This window comes from Podarcis erhardii, assembly GCF_964252035.2.
Source record: "Podarcis erhardii genome assembly, chromosome: 3".
In the NCBI taxonomy this organism is placed as follows: Eukaryota; Metazoa; Chordata; class Lepidosauria; order Squamata; family Lacertidae; genus Podarcis; species Podarcis erhardii.
In genome coordinates this window covers 103,243,459-103,264,686 of record NC_138507.1, presented here as the reverse complement: position 1 = coordinate 103,264,686, position 21,228 = coordinate 103,243,459, and the positions used below count along the sequence as shown (strand labels likewise).

Sequence of the window (21,228 nt, the reverse complement as noted above, 5' to 3'; positions counted from 1 at the left end):
CAGCTAAAAACACATAGGCACTAAAAATTTAGTACCAAAGTATTAAAAAGGAGTACAAACAGTGCTAATTAGGAGTTCATCTTCTATTTATTGAACTGCAAAAGCCTGGATAGATAAAATGTTTTGAGTTGGTGCCTGAAAGAACTCGATAATGTGAGAGACAGATACGCCTTTGAGGGAAGCTTGTTCCAGAGTCAAAGGCCTACTGTGGAAATGGCCCTTCTGTGAATCATCATCATAGCAGGACTTGCTCTTGGGTAGAGTCAAATAGGTTTTTTCAAGTAGATGTATTAATTCAATAACTAAATATTCTCCCACAAATCAGAGTTAAAAAGGAAATATCAGGGGGATTCAAGTGGCACCACTGTGCTGACGAAAAGTATCAGTCAGCCGAATACCAAGCAAGGCAATTTTCAGCACTCCCCACCCTCCATAGCACCTCATCTCCCCAAAATCTGATCTGGAGGGTTGAAGGACCCCTTGGAGCAGATTTGGGTGGACGTGGCAGGCTCCAGAGGGAAGAGGAATAGCTGGAAACTGTCTTCCTTCCTGTTGTAGACTGGCTGGACACAGAGGAAAAGTGGGAGGCACCAGCTGGGGAACCCCCATGGGAAGAAGACTCAGAGCCAGGGGACTGGTGGTGGGACTATGACAAGTGGTCAGAAGGAGAAGCCTGGGAGGAGGAGGTGTCAGAAGCTGAAGAGGTAACAGGGCGTGTTGAGCAGGGAGAGTCTATGGCAGAGAGAAATCCCAAATCAGAAGCAGAGGCGGAAGCCGGAGAAGAGGGAGGCCAAGAGGCAGAGATGAGTCAGGTTGGTGACAAAGCCAGGGTGTCTCCCCCTCTGGCTGTGACCATCTCTCCTCCCCCTAGTCTCCCAGGACCAGAAGAGGGAGGGGCAGAGACAGGCATGTTGGGCATAGTAAGTCTCTCTGAATTCCAAGGGGCTTACTCCCAGGTAGATAATAATAATAATAATAATAATAAATTTTATTTATATCCCGCCCTCCCCAGCCGAAGCCGGGCTCAGGGCGGCTAACAACAATCAACAATCAAACCATCAGATATTCACACATTCTAAAAATATTACATTATAAAAATCAATTAAAATCAAATTAATGGCAACTAATTAAGCAAGATTCTAAGCAGGTTGCCAGAGGAGGGAGTCAGGCTGCGCCCTGACCAAAGGCCTGGTGGAACAACTCTGTCTTGCAGGCCCTGCGGAAGGATGTCAGGTCCCGCAGGGCCCTAGTCTCTTGTGACAGAGCGTTCCACCAGATTGGAGCCGCAGCCGAGAAGGCCCTGGCTCTAGTTGAGGCCAGCCTAACCTCTCTGAGGCCTGGGACCTTGAGGATGTTATTATTTGCAGACCGTAGGTTTCTCTGTGGGGCATACCAGGAGAGGCGGTCCCTATGGGTATAGGTTTACAGTGCACGTGTTTAAAAAGAAGACATGTGCCAATGATTGTGCAGTTTCAGTGCGTGCTGAAAACCTGCCTGTTTACAGAGACCTTTGATTTATGCAAAACAACAGGAATTTTCACTACGACGCCTCCACATCATTTGGCTTAAGATATATTTAGTTACTGCTTTCATACATTGCAATCCCTCATGGGGAAAAACAGTTCACATAGAAGGATGATGCATCCAATGCCCACGGAACCTCTAAACACAAACTTTGTCCTAGCGATGTGCCAAGATGTTTCCCAGACCATTTATCCTCAATGAATGAGAAAGTAAACTTAGTTAGAAAATTATCCAAGCGAATAATGAGTGGGATGTTGGCTTTTTATCACATTTGCCTTACTTCCCAGGTGACCAGTGTCTTTTCTTTCTTTCTTTCTTTCTTTCTTTCTTTCTTTCTTTCTTTCTTTCTTTCTTTCTTGATCACTCATAGCCGAGTAAGATTGTCTTCCATAAACACGGTTTTAACAATGAGTCCATAAGTGACTGTGGAGGCCAATTCTGGACCCACACATCCTTCCCCAGTGGGGACATTGGTTTCTGGGCAGGAGTTGATCACGGTGTGGATTTGCCAAGCGTGCCTTTCCTCTTAGCACATTTCTCCCTTGTGTCCTGAGTTCGAGTGTCTTCAAAGCCCATGACACCTTTCGTAAAGCTGTTCTCCAACTTGAGTGATCACAGGCCAGTGTTTCCTAATTGTTGGTACACATACTACATTTTAAAAAATTTGCCTTGTCTTTAAACCTCTTTTGTTGACCACCAGCATTACGCTTTCCATTTTTAAGTTTGAAATAGAGTAGTTGCATTGGAAGATGATAATCAGGCATCCAAACAACATGACCAGTCCAACAAAGTTGATGTTGAAGAATCATTGCTTCAACACTGGTGATCTTTGCTTTTTCCAGTATTAGTATTATTGGTATTAGTTCACCTGTATTCCCAAGTGATGTGTAAAAAATTTCAGAGACACTGTTGATGGAATCTTTCGAGAAGTAGGAGATGGCGTCTGTAAGTGGTCCATGTTTCACAAGCATACAGTAAGGTTGGTAGTGCAATAGCTTTGTAAACAAGCATTTTGGTTTGTCTAACCTTTTGTGAGTGCATTCTGCCCGTCCACACTCTTGCAGTCTGCACCCTTCAGCCTTCCAAAGTGCCTGCACTCACCAGAAAGCGCAGCGAACATGGACATCATGGAGCTTTTAGGAAGTGTGGGCTGGGAAGATTGCAGAGTGCCAAGAAATAATTGCACAATGAAAGAGGCTGTTCACTTACCCACACCCGCTTGGCCACGTCATGTGTAAGGCAAGTGTAAACTGCAAATTTTGTGAATTTCTCAAGCCTCCTGAAAAAGAGGCAGAGACAAGAGGAATCCAGCCTCTTTCACATGGGACAAAAAATCATCTGGAAAACTGAAGGCGCAAGATTCGTCATAGCACTAATTGGTAGCATTAAATTCTTATCTCCTTTGGGTGTGCATGTGTGGCTTCAGGTATCCCTACTGCCACACTCTTGCCTAGAGAGAGAGAGAGAGAGAGAGAGAGAGAGAGAGAGAGAGGTGATCAGTATTATCAGAGCTGATCCTTGAAGGCAGCAGCTTATACACAGCCCACTGCTTCTCAAGAGGAACTCTGAATTGGGGCCAGTGGTTTGGTCTGTGCCCCCACCCTGCCCCCTCTTCCTTTTTTTCCTTCTTTTTTTTTTGTAGACTTATGTTTTGCAACATGCTGTGAATTCTGGCCTATTGATTAATGGGTCTTTCAACAAAAAGCAACCTTAATCTTTCCTTAATTGCCTTAATGGCTGTACAGCCTCGCTTTTATTCTTTCTTCCCACAATGTTGTTGCAAATGCTTTTGTGTCTTAACTTGGTGCCCAAACTAAGAACTTAGAAGAGACTGGCTCCTGTCTATTTCTCTCTGTGCGTGTCTCTTTCTGTGTCCTTATAATTCCAATTCCCAAATGCCTTTTCATTTCCTTAGCTGATGGATGGCCCTTGCTCGATGGCAGATTTTCCAAACTCCACATAAATAAGCCAACACTTAACACAGCAAACAGTACGTCATGAAGAAAGGGCTCCTTTCTGATTGTTTTCAGTTCTGCAGTCTGGATTCAGAGATCACGCAGGCAACTCCATAGGCACATGCTATATGTAAGTATTTTGTCACTCAGACATCAATAACGTTCAAATCCACACTGAGAATTTCCATTACGGCTATAATCATTCTCCTGCTAAAGACTGCATATGATTTGTGCATTTGAAGGCCAACCTCAGAAAGAAATACTGTAGATTTCGAACAAATTCTAAGAATTTACGGTACCCATTCCATGGTACTATTCAATAATAACCAACAACATCAGAGTAGGCCCCTTGAACTCAATGCACCAAAGTCCATTGGTTTCAATGGATCTGCTTTGGGTCCGATCAACATTGGATACCCCTCACGGACTATTAATAGGTGCCTGCCCCATGCCTTTAATAGACATACTTCCCAACATTCCTCAGATGAAAATAGGGACATTTCTTACTCCCTGCCAACTGACCTTCCTTGGCCCCCCCATTTTTATGCCCCCCCCCGAGTATTTCCATGACCACTACCCCAATGGGGCACAGTACACACACCCTCCAGGCAGAAGTCAGGCAGGCACCCCAGTGCTGGCATGGGTCTCTCCCAACCCCACCTTGCAGTGCCAGGGACTGAACCTGGGACAACTGAGCTATAGCCCCTCCCCAATTATTTCAATGGGTCTGCACTGATTATGACTAGGTTTTTCTTCAACCCAGTGTATTAATAATAATAATAATAATAATAATAATAATAATAATAATATATTATTATTATTATTATTATTATTATTATTATACCCCGCCCATCTGGCTGGGTTTCCCCAGCCACTCTGGGCAGCTTTCAACAAAATATTAAAATAGAATAGTCCATCAAACATTAAAAGCTTCCCTAAACAGGGCTGCCTTCAGATGTCTTCTAAAAGTGTGGTAGTTGTTGTTCTCTTTGACATCTAGTGGGAGGGCGTTCCACAGGGTGGGTGCCACTACCAAGAAGGCCTTCTGCCTGGTTCCCTGTAACTTGGCATCTCGCAATGAGGGAACTGCCAGAAGGCCCTCGGCACTGGACCTCTGTGTCAGGGCTGAATGAAAGGGGTGGAGATGCTCCTTCACATATACTGGGTGAGGCCGTTTAGGGCTTTAAAGGTCAGCACCAACACTTTGAATTGTGCTCGGAAATGTACTGGAAGCCAATGTAGGTCTTTCAAGACCAGTGTTATGTGGTCTCGGTGGTCGCTCCCAGTCACCAGGCAAATCAAAATGTTTATTCGGCTTTACGCCCATCATGAAACACAACACAACAAAACAAATCAAATAAAACAGCGGACTCGTACAAGCCACAAGCAATACAACACAGTTCACAACTCTCAAGGACAGACATTAGCCATTCACAAGAAAAGCTCAAGATTAAGACTAAGATTCTGGCACCACACCAAAATCAACATCTGCTGTCACCACAGAAAACCCTTACAACTATCAATAATCAGCCAACATTCTATTCCATCTCTTGTACAAGAGGACGGCTGTTAGGAATTTAGCAACCTGTAGGGTAATATAAGGATCCACATCTTGAAGAACCCAGGCAAGCTGTAGGTCTACTGGTTTGTCAGCCATAGGCTGGATTATGGGGTTTAGTATACTAGCACGGGCTGAACTGTACAAAGGGCAGATAAACATAACATGATGTAGAGATTCCGATGTTTTCATTTCACAAGCACACATTGAAGGGACTTGGCCCTTAGTGAATCTATGTCTCAGCACATTTGTTGGAAAGACATTGAACCTAGCTCTAATGAAGGCATATCGGTGAGACGCGGCCATAAGCGATGTTAAGTAGGACGGAGCGCGGTAGATAGGGGTTATGCCGAAATTTAACGGCGAGCAGGCTCCACCACCAGCTACGAAATTTTGGTATAGCTCCGCATCATCCAGCCTTTGATTTATACACCTTTTTGCCACATTTAGATCCAGTTTGAGCAATTCAGTGGGCGAGATCTCATAGGACAGCAATTTGGCATGGATTTTTCCTGACCACAAATTTGTGAAGTCATCTCGCCACATGCATTGAATGAGATAGTGGTTCGGGAGTTTATGCCATAGAGATATCCAATAAATCAAAACTCTCCTCCATATAACTAACTCCACTGAGGGGATCTTCATTTCTAAGCGAATAGCCGCATTACTTACGTATGTTGGTAATTTTAAAAGTCGGCGTAAGAATTGGCTTTGAAGTGACTCTAAAGGTGAGAGGTTTGCAAAGGCAGCCCATAAAGGTGCAGCATAGGCCATTGTGGCCATCACTTTGATGCTATATACTTTCAAGGCCGCAGGGATGAATAAGGCCCCCTCAGAGTAGAAAAAACGAAGGAGAGAGTGTGATAAGGCTTTTGTCTTGTTTTGAAGATATTCAACGTGCGCTTTCCACCCTAAATTATATTGAAAATAAATTCCTAAATATTTGAATTTGTGTACTTGTTCGATTTTCGTGCCCTCCAGTTTCCATGAATAAAGTTTGCGACTCCTTGAAAATATCAGTACTTTGGACTTGGTGTGGTTGATAGACAGATGATTAGAATGGCAATATGTCGCAAAAATCTTTAGTGCCCTCCTTAAACCCACTCTGGAGTAAGAGAGTAGTACCGCATCATCTGCGTAGAGAAGTAAAGGACAACGGTACTCTGCTATACGCGGGGAATGGATAAATTTTTGTGAGACGGCTAACGGGTTCCTCATATCACTGATAAATAAGTTAAAAAGAAGCGGTGCTAAAATACAACCCTGGCGTACACCCTTATTTATTGGCACTGGGTTAGTCAGGTCTCCAGCAAGGGATAATCTCACCCTGGCCACGGACCCGGCATGAAGTTGGGAGATAAGCCACAGGAGCCTTCTATCTATTCCCCAACTGGCAAGTTTATCCCATAGTAATTTCCTCGGAATACTATCAAACGCAGCTTTCAAATCTATGAAAGCTGCGCAAAGTTGGCCCCGTCGAGGTGTCGAGTATTTCCGGGCTAAGTGATAAAGAATAATTGCCTGGTCTGTTGTGGTCTTTCAAGACCGGTGTTATGTGGTCTCGGCAGCCGCCCCCAGTCACCAGTCTAGCTGCCGCATTCTGGATTAGTTGTAGTTTCCGGGTCACCTTCAAAGGTAGCCCCACATAGAGCGCGTTGCAGTAGTCCAAGCGAGAGATAACATAGCATGCACCACTCTGGCGAGACAATCCGTGGGCAGATAGGGTCTCAGCCTGCGTACCAGATGGAGCTGGTAAACAGCTGCCCTGGACACAGAATTGACCTGAACTTCACTCTTCTCTTTTCCAGGCTAAGCATACCTGGTTCCTCTAGCTTTCCTCTCATGGGACTTTCTCCCCACCGACCACCTCCATTGTACTCCTCTGAAACTGTTCCAGTTTGTCCAGATCAAGGAACCTTTTTTGGCCTGATGGGCCAGATCGCTATCTGTCCTCACCCCCCCCCCCATAGGCTGGTGCTGACAGGTGGGCTGGACAACCCTCTTGTCAATCACCAGGCATCGTTATGTCAGATGACTGACAGGCGGTTTGTCCCACCCAGGTGTCCCTTGCGCAGCACTTCCCAAGGACTCAATAGCCAGTTGGCTGCCAGGCACTTGGGAACGGTAGCGCATGGGGTTTTGCCGGCCCTTTGCTTGGCAAAGCACCAAACATAGGGCTGGCAAAGCTACTCTCTGCATGGATCGACTCTGTGATTGAGTGTCTCTCCCTGCATCACACATGACATCACATAAGACGTCAGGTATAGGGTAGGTGGGTGTGGTTTGGGGGAAAGGCCAAATTGGGATCTGTGTCAGGCCAGAGGTTCCTCACCCGCAGTTTACAAACTTTGCACAGAAGAATTCAAACTGCAAGATCCAGAATTGGACACTGTACTTCAGATGATATATCGCTAGTGCAGAACAAAGTTCCATTAATTCTGCGTCTATTGATGCAGCCTAAAATTTTGCCCATCCTTTTTGCAGTCATACCACACGGCTGACTCGTGTTCTGATCACCTACAATCCCATAGCACAAGGTGGTCCCACCTCCTCCCCTAAGTCTAGTTAGCACCTTCCCAGCTTTGCGAAGGAGCTGGGAGGGCTCTAGGATCCTGACAGAGCCAGAGGCAAAGTGGATGGAGCAATGAATGTTAATTTTACCTTTGTATAGTAGGCTGGGGTCTGGAAAGTCAGGGGGCAGCCTGGGGACCAAACAGAGTGCCAAATGAGGAGGAGTTTCCCCACCCTGAACCTATGACTAAGCTGCATTCATTTCACTGAAAAACACTTACAACACAGGATCTGCTGCATCCATTCAATACAGCAGAGATGACCAATGTCTCATTGTACATTGGTGTACACTGTACATACTATTTACCAGATTGCCTAAGAACATTGCCAACCTGTAAACTTTACCTGTAAACAAGGCACGGCCTTGTTTGGCAACTGCATCTGACACACCTTCAGGTGCCAAATGAAAACATACCTCTGCCTTTGCAGGAGTCTGATGGCATTGATGGGACTCTCTGTCAAAGTTTTATGACAGTCCAGAGCTATAGATGATAACTTCATTTGTTATATTTTACCTGCTTTCTTTTTTTTTTATAAATATTTATTAGAGTTTTTAAATACAAATGCACCAATAATAAACAATCTTACTTCTATCACAACGTAGTTTCATCACTTCTTTGGACTCCCTCACGTCTACCGCTCCCATTTACATCGTTAAAAGGTTTTTCCAAGCAAATTATCAACTTGTTTACGATCTTATATCCACTCATTTAAGTATAATCTAGCAATTCTCCATAAAATTTATGTTTTCTTTAATCTCACTTGTCATCAAATTCAAAATCTAATTTAGTGGTGGCCAATTTTTTATAATCTAGCATCCTTCTTAACATTCAACCAAATTACAATGTTTTTGTAAATACATCTTAAATTTCTTCCAGTCTTCCTCAATCCTCTCTTCTCCCAGGTCTCAGATTCTGCCAGTCATCTCGGCCAGTTGCATATAGTCCATCAGCTGCATCTGCCACTCTTCCAGTGTGGGTAGATCTTGAGTTTTCCAGTTTTTTGCGATGAGTATCCTTGCTGCCGTTGTTGCATACATAAAAAATGTTCGGTCCTTCTTTAGCACCTTCTGGCCGACAATACCCAAAAGGAAGGCCTCTGGTTTCTTAGTGAAGGTATACTTAAATACCTTTTTCAGCTCATTATATATAATTTCCCAGAAGGCCTTCACCTTAGGGCATGTCCACCAGAGGTGAAAGAATGTTCCTTCATTTTCTTTACATTTCCAACATTTATTATCAGACGAATGGTATATTTTGGCAAGTTTAACTGGAGTCATGTACCATCTATATATCATTTTCATTACATTTTCCTTCAGAGCATTACATGCAGTGAAGTTCAGCCCAGTGGTCCATAACCTTTCCCAGTCCTCGAACATAATGTTATGCCCAATGTCCTGTGCCCACTTTATCATAGCCGATTTAACCGTTTCGTCTTGTGTGTTCCATTTTAACAGCATGTTATACATTCTAGATAGTACCTTAGTCTTTGGTTCTAACAATTCTGTTTCTAACTTCGATTTCTCCACCTGGAACCCTAACTTTTTGTCATTTTTAAAAACTTCTTTAATCTGAGCATAATGTAACCAGTCTCGCACTTTGTCCTTCATTTTCTCCAAACTCTGCAATTTCCAATTGTCTCCATCTTTTTCTAATATTTCCCAATATTTTGGCCATTTGGCCTCCATATTGGGTCTTTTTCGGGCCTTAGCTTCCAGAGATGAAAGCCACCTTGGAGTTTTATTTTCCAATAAGTCTTTGTATTTTGTCCAGACATTAAATACTGCTTTCCTGACAATATGGTTCTTAAAGGCCTTATTGATCTTAACCTTGTCATACCATAAGTATGCATGCCAACCAAAAGCATTGTTAAAACCTTCCAGGTCCAGTACGTCAGTGTCTTCGAGAAGTAGCCAGTCTTTTAGCCAGCAGAAAGCTGCGGCTTCATAGTACAACTTTAAGTCTGGCAGGGCAAAGCCCCCTCTTTCTTTCGCATCTGTTAATATCTTAAACTTAATTCTGGGCTTTTTGCCCTGCCAGACAAATCTAGATATATCTTTCTGCCACTTCCGGAAGCACTCCGTCTTGTCCACAATCTGTAGTGTTTGAAACAAAAACAACATTTTTGGCAATACATTCATCTTAATAGCAGCAATTCGGCCTAACAAAGAAAGCTTCAGTTTTGTCCAACTGTCCAAGTCTCTCTTAATTTCAGACCAACATTTTTCATAATTATCCTTAAATAGACTCAGATTTTTTGCTGTTATGTTTACCCCTAGGTACTTTACTTTTTTAACAACAGTTAGTTCTGTTTCTCTCTGAAACCGTTCTGACTCTGTATCTGTCAATTTTTTTCCCAACACCTTGGTTTTCTGTTTGTTTAATTTAAATCCCGCCACCCGACCAAAGTCCTGAATCAATTGTAATACTCTTTTCGTACTAGATTCTGGCTCCTGCAGGGTCAAAACTAGGTCATCTGCAAAAGCTTTAAGTTTGTATTGTTTCGCTCCGACCCGAATCCCTTCCACCAACCGGTCCCCTCTGATCATGTTCAAGAGCACCTCCAGAACCGAAATAAATAACAGAGGGGAAATCGGGCAGCCTTGTCGTGTTCCTTTTTCAATTTTGAACTCTTCTGTAACCACATTGTTAACTATCAATTTGGCCTTTTGTTCTGAATATATTGCATCAATCCCATTCTCAAACCCTCGTCCCACTCCCATTTCTTTTAAATTTCCCTTCATAAATTTCCAAGAAATATTATCAAAGGCCTTCTCCGCATCTATAAAAATTAACACTGCTTTTGTGTTTATATCTGTTTGTAAAAGTTCCAAAATGTCAATAATGTTCCTTGTATTAGCAAACATGTGTCTACCTGGGAGAAAGCCTGCTTGGTCTTTATGGATTACCTCGTTCAAAACTCTTTTAAATCTGCTTGCCAAAACATCTGCAAATATTTTGTAATCCACATTTAAAAGGGAAATGGGACGATAGTTCTTGAGTTGTGTCTTTTCAGTTTCCAGTTTTGGTATCAATGTGATAAAAGCTTCCTTCCACGATTCCGGCGCCCTCTTCCCCTCCATAATTTTGTTGCAGACCTCCATCATTGGTTGGATCAGGTAGTCTTTTAATGTCTTATAATACTTGGAGGTCAGGCCGTCTGGCCCTGGAGATTTGCCCAATTGCATGTTCTGAATGGCTTGTTCAATCTCTTCTCGTGTTATTTTATTGTTCAGGATTGATCTGTTTTTTTGTGACAATTTTGTTAGTCCATTTCTTTCCAAAAATTGTTTAATCTCAACCTCGTCTTGCGGCCCTTGAGTATATATTTTTTTGAAATATCTCTGGAAGCACTTTCTGATTTCCATGGGGTTCTGAATATTTCTTCCTTCGTATATTTTACCTGCTTTCATTGCTTATTTGAGTGTGATGGCACCATTTTATTTTTCTACGCTGTAATTTGCCCTGTTTTAGCAATCTGAGTAATGAATAAAACAATAAAATTAATTTGCTGGCATGTACTACATTTCAAAATCTTGACTATTTTTGTTAAGAGCAGGGAATGGCGAATATGCCTGTTTCTAATTTTTCCAGTCTTGAATTCAGTTCTCAACATTTCCGCAGGAATTTGTGAATTTTGGTTAAATTGCAAATACAAATTTATAAACATTTTTGTGCACATTCCCCCTAATGAACATACTTTTCATGCAGTTTTGGCTAAGGCACACATTTTTGAAAAGCAATTTTCCCTTACTGTGATGCATTTTGTGAGTTATTTTCACTAACCTATGCATTTATTTGCATACTTTACCCTAGTACGGGCATGTCTGCACACCTTATTTGGCTGGAGAACTGAACAGCAAATCTATTAAAAGTACAATTCTTGAAGGGTGGCCTCTATTTTATTTCAATATTGTTCAGAAAGTTTTAATTAAATGCGAACTGAACAGAAATTCAGTGGTAGGTGGTGGGGAGATCACTAATAAATTGATGGGAGATAGATAGTTGATAGACAGACAGACAGACAGACAGACAGATGAATGCAGCATTATTCATGTGTTTAGTTGCTATAATTCTAGTGATCAGTCCTACAGAAAACCTGGGCTCAGTAGGGCTATCTGAAGACAATATTTCTAGTGCAGGAGGTTTTCTTAATCATTGGTGGAAACTGTTAAGCCTAGGGAATTAATTGGATATTGATTACAAATGATGGTTTCTTCTTTCCTGTACAAGTCCACAAATTATCTCCAGGAGGGTTCACACATTTATAGCACAATTTTATTTTATTTTTATTAAAGATTTTCTTGGTTTACAAAAGTATGTGCAATGTCTCTCTTTTTTTTCAAGTAACATTTTTTACAGATCAGTTTCATTTGTTGAGACATTAGGAAGAAAAGGGGGAAAGAGGTGGAGGGGGAAAAGGTGAGTGGGGGTGGGGTGGCGATATTTCTATTTTACTTAATATATGTGGGGTTTTGTGTCAGCGTTGCTTTTTCAGGTTCTCTGCTATTCACTTGTGTTCCTTTGGTAGTGAGAGAGGTTGGGGTTGGCCTAGGGTGTGGTTGTTTATTTGTGATTGGTTGTGGTGATCTTTGTTTTCATGTGTGAGTGGGGTGGGTGGGTGTTTTGGATCAGGTTAGCCATCTTGATTTGTATGTTGTTGGTGGATTTTTGTCATTGTCTTGTTGGGCTGTGTGTGTGATAAAGGGGAGCCATACCGGAGTGAAGGCATCTTCTTCTATTTGTCCCCGTGTCAGTTTTAGTTTATTAGTTAATTTTTCTAGTAAGGCTGTTTCCCATACTATTTGGTACCATTGGTCCATGCTTACTTCTCACAGGTCTCTCCAGTGTCTGGTTATGATGTTTCTGGCTGCTGAAAGTAGGTGGGTTATGAGTTCTTTGTGGGCATTATTGTCTTGGAAGATGTTTAGTAGGGTCAATTCTGGGGTGAATGCTAATACTTGCTTAGTTATTTTACATAGTTTTCTGGGTTTTAAGGAACCACCTGTAGGTGAGTTTCAGAGTGAATTCTTTTCTTTTCATTGATATGGATTTAAAGGGGGGGTTAGACCACATTCTGGTCCATTGAGTGGGGTTAATCTCATAGCCTATGTCATCCTCCCATTGCTTTTTGATTGTGTCTAGGAGGTTCGTGGGATTTTGGAGTAGTATTTTGTATACTGCAGATACCATCCCTTTACCGTGCCCCTTTGTTGTTAGGAGAAGGTTTTGAAGGTTGTCAGGGGCCTAGTTGCTGCTGATTTTACTGCTGGGTTGTTTAAGAGGGCATGTAATTGGTGTTGTGCTAACCAAGGCATTTGGGTGTCTTCTAGTTTGTCCTGTATTTCTTGTGTTGACAAAGGTTTGTTATTTTTATAGAAGTCAATTAGGCGATAGAAGCCTTTGGTTTGCCAGGTTTTTATCTGGAGGTTTTGTGCTGCATGGTGGAATAATGGGTGTTACACATGGGGAATTATTGGGGTTGGGGTTGGGGATAGTTTGCCTATTTCTGTTTTCCATGTTTTGAGCATGGTCTGTGTGTACCTGTTAAGTGTTGTGGGAATTTTCCTTAGTTTGTCTGGTAGGAGTGGGTATGCTGTGGTGTAGGTATTTTCAATTGTGTTCCTCTCTAAGTGTATCCATTGTTTTGTCTCATCTTCTAGTATATATGGGGTTATATGGCGTATTTGGTTGGCAATGTAATATGCTTCTATGTTGGGGATTCCCCATCCTCCTTCTGAGGTGGGGAGGTGCAGGTATTTGGGGCTTATTCTTGGTTTTTATGTGAAAAGATAAAAGAGTGTAGTTTTCTCTGCCATCTGCGGAGTTGGGTTGGGGGAATCCAGATTGGGAGGGTTTGGAATAGGTAGGTTAATTTTGGGAGGGTGATCATTTTGGTCATGGCTATTTTGCCTGAAAGAGTGGAATTCATGTTGTTCCATCTCTTTAGGTCTTTGTTCATTTGTTGTCACAGGGGCTTGTAGTTGTGGAGGTACAATTTATTGAGGTTTCTGGTTATTTGTACCCCTAGGTATCTGAACTTGGTGTGGCAAAGTTTTATTTTGGTGACATTAGTGAGTTCTTTTTGGGTGTGAGGAGGGGTGTTGAAGCACATAGCTTCTGACTTTGCAAAGTTTACCTGTGGGCCCGACTTTGTGTTGTTTAACGAACCAATGGGTTGCACTGACCTAGCGTGTTGTGGGTGGGGGACTAGTGGGATTAGGATTAGATTTGGGTTAAAGAGTTGGGGGTAAATTATAGAGAGTATCCTATATGTAGTCATATAGGTGTTTTTAGGGGGTTTTTGGGCCTTCTGGTGTTTAGCCGGTTGGTTCTAAGTCTCAGCTGGTGTGGAGGGCCTGGTTCAGGGGCAGGCCGTCCTCCCTGTCGTTTGCGATAGGGGGTGGTCAGTGAGACGGTGTTAAGCATCTTTGTGACGCCAATGTTGGGTATGTTGGTAGCCATGTGTTGTGTTCTGTTAGTTGTTACAATGAGGCAGAAGGGGAAGCCCCATCGGTACTTGATCCCTGCTTGTTGGAGACGCTGGGTGCATGGGCGTAGGCTTTTCCTCCGATTTAGGGTGTCCTGAGATAAATTGTAAGGCCAATATTGGGTTGTCTCCGTATCGAAGGTTGGTTGAGTTTCTGCGGTTGTTCCATACCTTTCTTTTTGTAGGGTGTGAAGCACACAGTTATTATTATTATTATTATTACAATGATGTCTCTTGGGGGGGGGGTTCGGCATAGGTTTTAGGGCTCTGTGAGCCCTCCCCAGGTCGTCTAGCTTGAGTGCCAGGTTTGGGATAGTATTTTTCAGCCAGCGAACAATTAGGTTTGCTGGGGTTTTCTCCTCCACTTTTTCAGGAAAGTTGCAGAAGTGGATGTTGCAGCATCTACCGCAATCTTCGAGGTCTGCTTGTTTGATTTTCATTTCTGTGTTTTCCGTTTCTATTCTTTCCAGGTGGCTTTCTAGTTCAGCCAACTTATTATTCACACGTGTGTTTTTCTCTCGGTACTCCTCTATTATTCTTTCTTGTATTTGGTTCTTGTTTTCTAGCATTTCCACTTTGGAGGTCAGGTCACTAAACACCTTCAGTAGTTCTGTTAGTCTTGTTTTCACTTCCTTCAGTTCTTGTTTTGTTGTTGTGTCATTCTCATCTTGGTGGGGGGGGGTGTTGTGTTCTCAGTGATGTTTGCTGTTATCACTTCCTATAGCACTGGAAGTAATATTTAGCCATCATGACTAGTAGCTATTGATCACTTTATGCTCCATGAACTTGTTTTTCCCCTCCTATTACAGCCATCCTTATAGGTGGTTATCGCTACATTTTATTGGTAGCAAACCCCATAGTTTAACTATGGGGTAAGTTAAGAAGTACTTCCTTCTGCCTGTCCCAAATCTCTCACCATTCACTTTCTGTGGCTGAACCCAGGTTCCAGTGTTGTGAGAAAGAAAGGTGGGAGGAAACACTTCTGTATATCCACTTCCTTCACACAATACTCAGATTTTTGCAGCTCTATCATATCTCCCCCTTGCCTGCCATTTTTCTAGACTGAAAAAAAACCCAGACCCAAAGAACCATCCTGTCTCTCTAACAACCTCGTAGCCATGCAAGTTGCAACATGACTTTTCTACCACTCATCTTCCACACCTGTGAGCTAGAGCCACCAGGAATCCAATTTCACCTTATACTAGATCAAGGTGGGTGTTGACAGTGATAAAGCTGAGACCACTGATGTACCCAGAAAGACAGATTGCATGCACCAGTGTGATGCTGGTGAAAACAGCAACCTCCATATTCTCCCTCTCTATTCTGCCACACATCTCCTTGACACAGCTTCACCATCATGTGAGTTTCCTCATCCACATTGGTTGGGCAGGGAAATAGACAACGTAAAGCCATCAGATACTATGCATTGACTACATTTTTGGAGCTGACGTCAACACGAAGGGACCATTTTTAGCAGTAATGTTTAGGTCTAACTTAGGGATGGGGTAATTTATGACTGCCAGATGTTATTGGACTACAACGCCTGTTATCCCTAACCATTGGCCATGCTTCATGAGGCTGATGGGAGTTGGAGTCCAACAGCACATGAGGATCAACAGTTTCCCATTCCTGGTCTAACCTATGACATCTTTCACAGCTGTGGGGATGTTGAACAGATAGACAGATCCCTGTTGTGACTTCCCAGGTCAATAGGAAAGGGATCTTTTGAAGCTGGCATGTAAAAAAAACAACCAATAATTCTTAGGTGGGGCACAACACCAAACCACAAAGACATCACAGTTATCTTGCTCACGATGAAAATGCCTTATTTACTTATGGAAAAGCAAATATATCTATTTTCTTTTTTCAAATATTCAAGACCATGCCAGCATGCCATGACTTATGATAAGTACATATGTTTTTCATGGATCAAGGCCTAATAATCTATCCAGGGCCTTCAAATTAGGGACTGGAAATATAGTGTACATTGCAAAGTTTTTGTACATATTCTTAGCAAAGACTTTAAATAAATAAATAAATACACACTGATTTGCAGAAATTTGTTTAAGCATAAAAAACCTTTTTTTAAAAAAGGGGTGTGGGGGGGAAGTATCTTGAATATTTATTTTGCCGGCCACAATATGCATCTTAAAACTACCCTTCCAAGTAAATTTGCTAATCAGGCTATTAAGGGAAAGAAGCATATCTTGAAATATTAAAATTGTGTCTGGCAATGACACATTTTTTGCTATTAAAACATGTATAATGACTCTTAGATTGAGCTTGCCAGATATGTTTAATACATAACTTAAATTGCTAATCCTCAGAATAGGAGCAGAAGAAATTCAGAACTGCAGAGGGCAGGAGAAAAAATGCAGCACAGCAGAATTTGTAAGAGCATTTTCCAATTTTATTTACCTGGAAAGTGCATTTTAGTTTTGCATGCTACACTTCATACACTTTCTTCAGATTCGTGGTCCACCTCTTTAATGAGAGTATTTTCCACACACGCGCACAAATATATACATATATGCAAAGCAGTGATAATTTAGCATTTAAAAGTTTTTCCCAGCCATTCAGTTATATACCCCAAACCAAATATCCACTGCAAATACACCCTCCTAGTCACTGCATGCATTGAATTAATTTTATACTTAGAAGAAATCAGAAATGGGCACTTCTTTTCTATGCACACTTACTTGGAAGTAAGTGTCATAGACAAAGTGGTTTTTCCTTCTAGGACTGGTCTGTAAGTTTGATATATTTTCCCAAGGGAACAATTTTTTAAAAATTGTTTCAGACTGAATTCCATCAATTGTAAAAAAGAAACCTTATCGATTTTGAGCAAATAAAATTAATGTTTTTATGTTAACAACATTGACGGGGGGGGGATGGATGTTACTTTTAAAAACCCAGCCTAAAGTTTGTTAGGAAATAACAATTTATTAAGAATTATGATATTGTTAAAAAGTCTAATACAATTATGTAAGAGTATTTGAAATGGCTACTTTTAGGCATTTCTAAAACACTACCTTGGTTGTGATCCTAAATTCAGTTGAAATTAATGGAATCTTACTTCCAGGTACATATTTTTTAAGAATGGGATGTTTGTCGAAAATTATCCATTTTAGCTACACCAGCACATATTTCTAAAATTATATGGGGTGAGATTCTCTGAATCTGTAAATATTGTGTTGTCCATGGGCATATGTCTACCCATTCAATGTCATTTTTTACATCTGCTTGAATAGAAATATTAAAATAGAGGTAGCGTCACAGGGCTGAGCTTATACTTGGAATTACATCTAAGCAGTAATAGCCTATATTTATATATCAGCTAGGTGAATAACTGATAGCAACATCTTCAACATTCTGATACATTTGGAAATATATTTTTCCTCCTTTTCTGGGTAAATTAATACTGGATAAAAAGCACACACCTCAAGGTAAACAATATTCTCTTTCTTGAATAAATATATATTTGTGTAATAAGAGTTCCTTTATTGCAAATTCTCTCTCATCAGATTATGCTTTTTTTACAAGTTGCAAATACAGTGTACTGTATTGTGATACTTCCACTTGTAGTGTTCTTTACTGCAAACTTGTGATTAGTATTTGGTGTGTTACATTTTGGTGGTCTTAGTCATTTATTTGACTGCAGTTGTTAGTAAAAGGCGCATCTCCATGTTGTTTGTTTTTTTAATGAAACAAAATACAAACACAAACCTTTGACAATAACTGATATTTAATGCTTCTGAGCACTGCTGTAAATTTTAAAATAGAACAGATCGGTTAAATAGTTAAAGCATGAAAGAAAGTGCTAGCAATATGGACAGATATGAAATGTTAATAACTCAATAAAGAGACTCACACCATTCCACGGGCATGTTTTCAAATACACCAAATTATCATTTGGAGAGCTCACCTTTTGCTAAAAGGAGTGGAAAGCTGCATAAAACATGGGGCATCTGAAATATCTCTGAATGCAAATGCTAAATTGGTTTTAAACGGATGTATGTTTTAACTCGGCTGCACCATTTCAAATAATTCTTTATGTAGCAAAACAGAATCCATTATTCACACATGAAAAAGAGTGTTAAGCCTACCTTTTAAAAAATTGACTGGTAGGGTTACAAGTCGCTGCCGCAGTTCTCTTTTGCAAAGACATCAGCTTCTCTGCTTGTTTGTTGCCAAAAAGGGGGGGGGGAAGGATGGGGAGGGAGAAAGAGAATAATTATTTTGTGTCTGAGCAAAAAGAAGAAGAAGAAAAACCACTCTTTGATAACAGCAGATTCTCCTGTGCATTAGCAAGGCTGTTGTTCCCCACTTCCTGAAGATTATCCACCTTTTTTTCCTAAGGCATCTTGCTCAAGAGAAATAAATGGGGAGAAAACCCAGGACAGATCAACTTGCAACCCCAAGTCAATGGAACACTTTTGACTGATGTCTGCTGAGCAGAATTAGACCCCCAATCCAAGATAAATATTTCAATATTCTGCCCAAGACAGAATGAGAGACAATGAAGCACTTATCCAAAACAGACCTGGCTTCGAAACAGAGGCAGAATGCCTGAATCAGGAAGCCTTGCTATAGAAAAGTCTGCCTTTTAAAAGCTCCTCACACGCGCTAAAAAATGAATGAGAGAACGGGCAGATAGATATGTGGACATTAGTGTTCCAAGCAGGCTATGCCACTGTCTCAAGACAGCCGTTTCTTTCTATCAAGGGCGATGCAGCATCACAATATGGGTGCAATTGCAGAAAAGTAGCCCATCAGCTTTAAACTGCACTCTCTTCTCAGGTACAAAACTGAACAATAGTTTAAAAATTGACCTCTGCAAAACAATTGTGTGCAAAAGGTCATTTATCTAAACCACTGCTTCGCAAAATGATGAAATTAGATACTCTCTCAGTTCTGCATCCATGATGCGCTCCCTCTCTCTCTATCCAGAAATGAAACATGTAGCACAATCAATTCTCTGCATGTTTACAAAAAAAAAGCAAGTTCCGCTGTATCCGTGGGGTTTACTTTGTGTTAAGTGTTTTTGGGATTACAGCCTAAAGCTCTCAAAATGTAATGATAATGACTTACTTGTCTTATTTGAAAATGAGCATTAAAATTAACTTTACAGCCTAATTGCACATTAAATATCACACTGACATCATCACATGCAAGTGATCTATAGCCTCAGAATCAAACACAACTCTGTGTTTCAATGAGACTTACTTTTAAAAAGAATGCTTTGAGACTTTGCTGTCAGTTCCTTCCATTTGGATGAGTTTAGGCACAGATTTTACTTTTATCTCCTGGGTATGGATCATATAGGCAGCATGAACATTACAGCAGCATTGCAGCTACAGAGCGTGATCACGTTCCTTTCTGAAATTAATTTTTAAAGAAAATTTCACTTGCTATGAGCCTTGTGGAGAAGAACAGAACCATTTAACAACCTTCCTCTTAACAAGCTGCAGTCTTCTGAGGTACAGTAAGACAAAACAAAACAAAGCCCCACATGGAATAATTGTTAATAATCTGGGTTCATTTGCAGCAAGAACTATGGATTTTCAAAACAACTTTTAATGAGAGATAAGAGAGCAAAGGAAGTGTCACCGTCAAAATCTGTGATAAAACCATGTGGGGGAAATGATAGATACTGACAGACAGACAGACAAATAGACTGAAAGACATATAGACACAAATAGACAGATAGATAACCCATCTGTGCAAATGGGTCTGTTTCCTAATTGTCTTCAACAACACTATTAATTATTTAAGCAACTATGTGATGCTTTTACAGAGTTTTTACACGCCGAATAAATAATAGGCAGGTCTCTTCCCACAAGGCGCTTACAATCTAAATTAGGCTATGGGAAAGGCAACAGAGGTGGAAAAGAATGATGGGTGGATCGATGGATGTGTTCCTGAACAAATGCAGATGTGTTGCATTTGGAAACAAGGACAAACTTGCTATTCCTCAACGAGAATGTGAAAGTGGATGGCATGTAGACCACTATCTGCCAAGGTACAAGTGCCTATCTATATCTGTATCTTCTGTTTTAAACGCCTACTTATTTGGCTCATGTGTTTATTCTGTTGCTTGTTTTGTAAACCTCTTTGAGGCCCTTTATAGTGAAAAGGGGCCTATAGAAAAAAAGAAGGAGCTAAATAAATATATATAAACATAGAAATATAGAAATAAAGCCTTTCCCTATATATCTCTCTACACATGGATTCAGAAAAAGGTCTCTTCCCATGTCAAGCAAGCAATATGCAAATAGGTCGGGGCCATCTTGACCCGCAGCTTACACCTGTACCAACAACAACGCTGGCGCAATTTCTCTTACCTTAATGAACTTACATCTTTAATTTCACAGCTTGGCCCCTTTTGCGCTTGGCCTGCTAAACAAAGACGCCGAACTGTTTCCAGTCCGTAGGCGCCACCCTCCCCTCCAAACAGCTGTGGAAACTTTAAACCATGACAAGGATTTTTGCCCCTTGTGAAACTGTCAAAAGCAATAAATATTTTTCTTTTCCCCCCCATCATTAGACACTCTTAAGAATGCCTCCTCCATTGTCCACTGTAATTCCCAGCGCTCACTGGGCAGAAGCTTTATTGTCTAAAACGAATCTTGAAGTGTGAACAATACCGGTGGGGGGGGGGGGTTGATGGTAGAAGGACCTGCACTTTTTTTTTTCTCTCTCCCTCTCCCTCTCCCTCTCTCTCAATCTCTCTCTCTCTTTTTTCTGTAGAGGGTGTAACCGTTAGGAATGTGGTGCTTCTCCATAGACAGCTTTGCCAAAAGAGCACTTGTGTTTTTTAACACTGGTCTTTCAGAAAGACGCTCAAGTTAAAGCATTGTGCCCCACTGTAAATAGATGCACTCACTAGAATAGGCCTTCTTCACTCCTAATTAGGGAAGTAACTCTAGAAAGACAGAATGTCACTTGCAAGACTGGAGTCTTTGTTGGGTTTGTGTGCGTCCCCACTATGTGAGGTAATTGGAGTTGTACCTTTTAGAAAGCTGCTAATTTCGCATAGGAAGTGCTAACAAGACCTTTGTGTAGCCTGTTTTCCTTCTTCCTTTTTAAGGAAGTTACAGACCTTGAGTACTGGGGGGGATTGGCTGGGCC

General features: G+C 41.3%; 2 long non-coding RNA genes across 4 annotated transcripts in view; one reads left to right on the top strand and one right to left on the bottom strand.

Moving 5' to 3' along the window:
- The window catches only part of LOC309338106, a 46,859-nt gene extending 26,314 nt beyond the window's left edge, over positions 1-20,545 (bottom strand). Inside the window, exons 1-2 of one of the 3 annotated variants that reach the window (XR_014154712.1) lie at positions 20,442-20,545; positions 18,204-18,273 (exon numbers count right to left, since the gene is read on the bottom strand). This is a non-coding gene — a long non-coding RNA (uncharacterized lncRNA). Of the gene's footprint in view, positions 1-18,203; positions 18,277-19,323; positions 19,563-20,441 lie in introns of those variants that run through there. The other 2 variants (XR_014154713.1, XR_014154714.1) reach the window with 2 other exon arrangements.
- The window catches only part of LOC309338131, a 33,576-nt gene extending 13,031 nt beyond the window's left edge, over positions 1-20,545 (top strand). The window contains exons 2-4 of the long non-coding RNA XR_014154745.1: positions 2,589-2,763; positions 3,440-3,609; positions 20,472-20,545. This is a non-coding gene — a long non-coding RNA (uncharacterized lncRNA). The remainder of the gene's footprint in view (positions 1-2,588; positions 2,764-3,439; positions 3,610-20,471) is intronic.
- Positions 20,546-21,228: the final 683 nt, after the last annotated feature.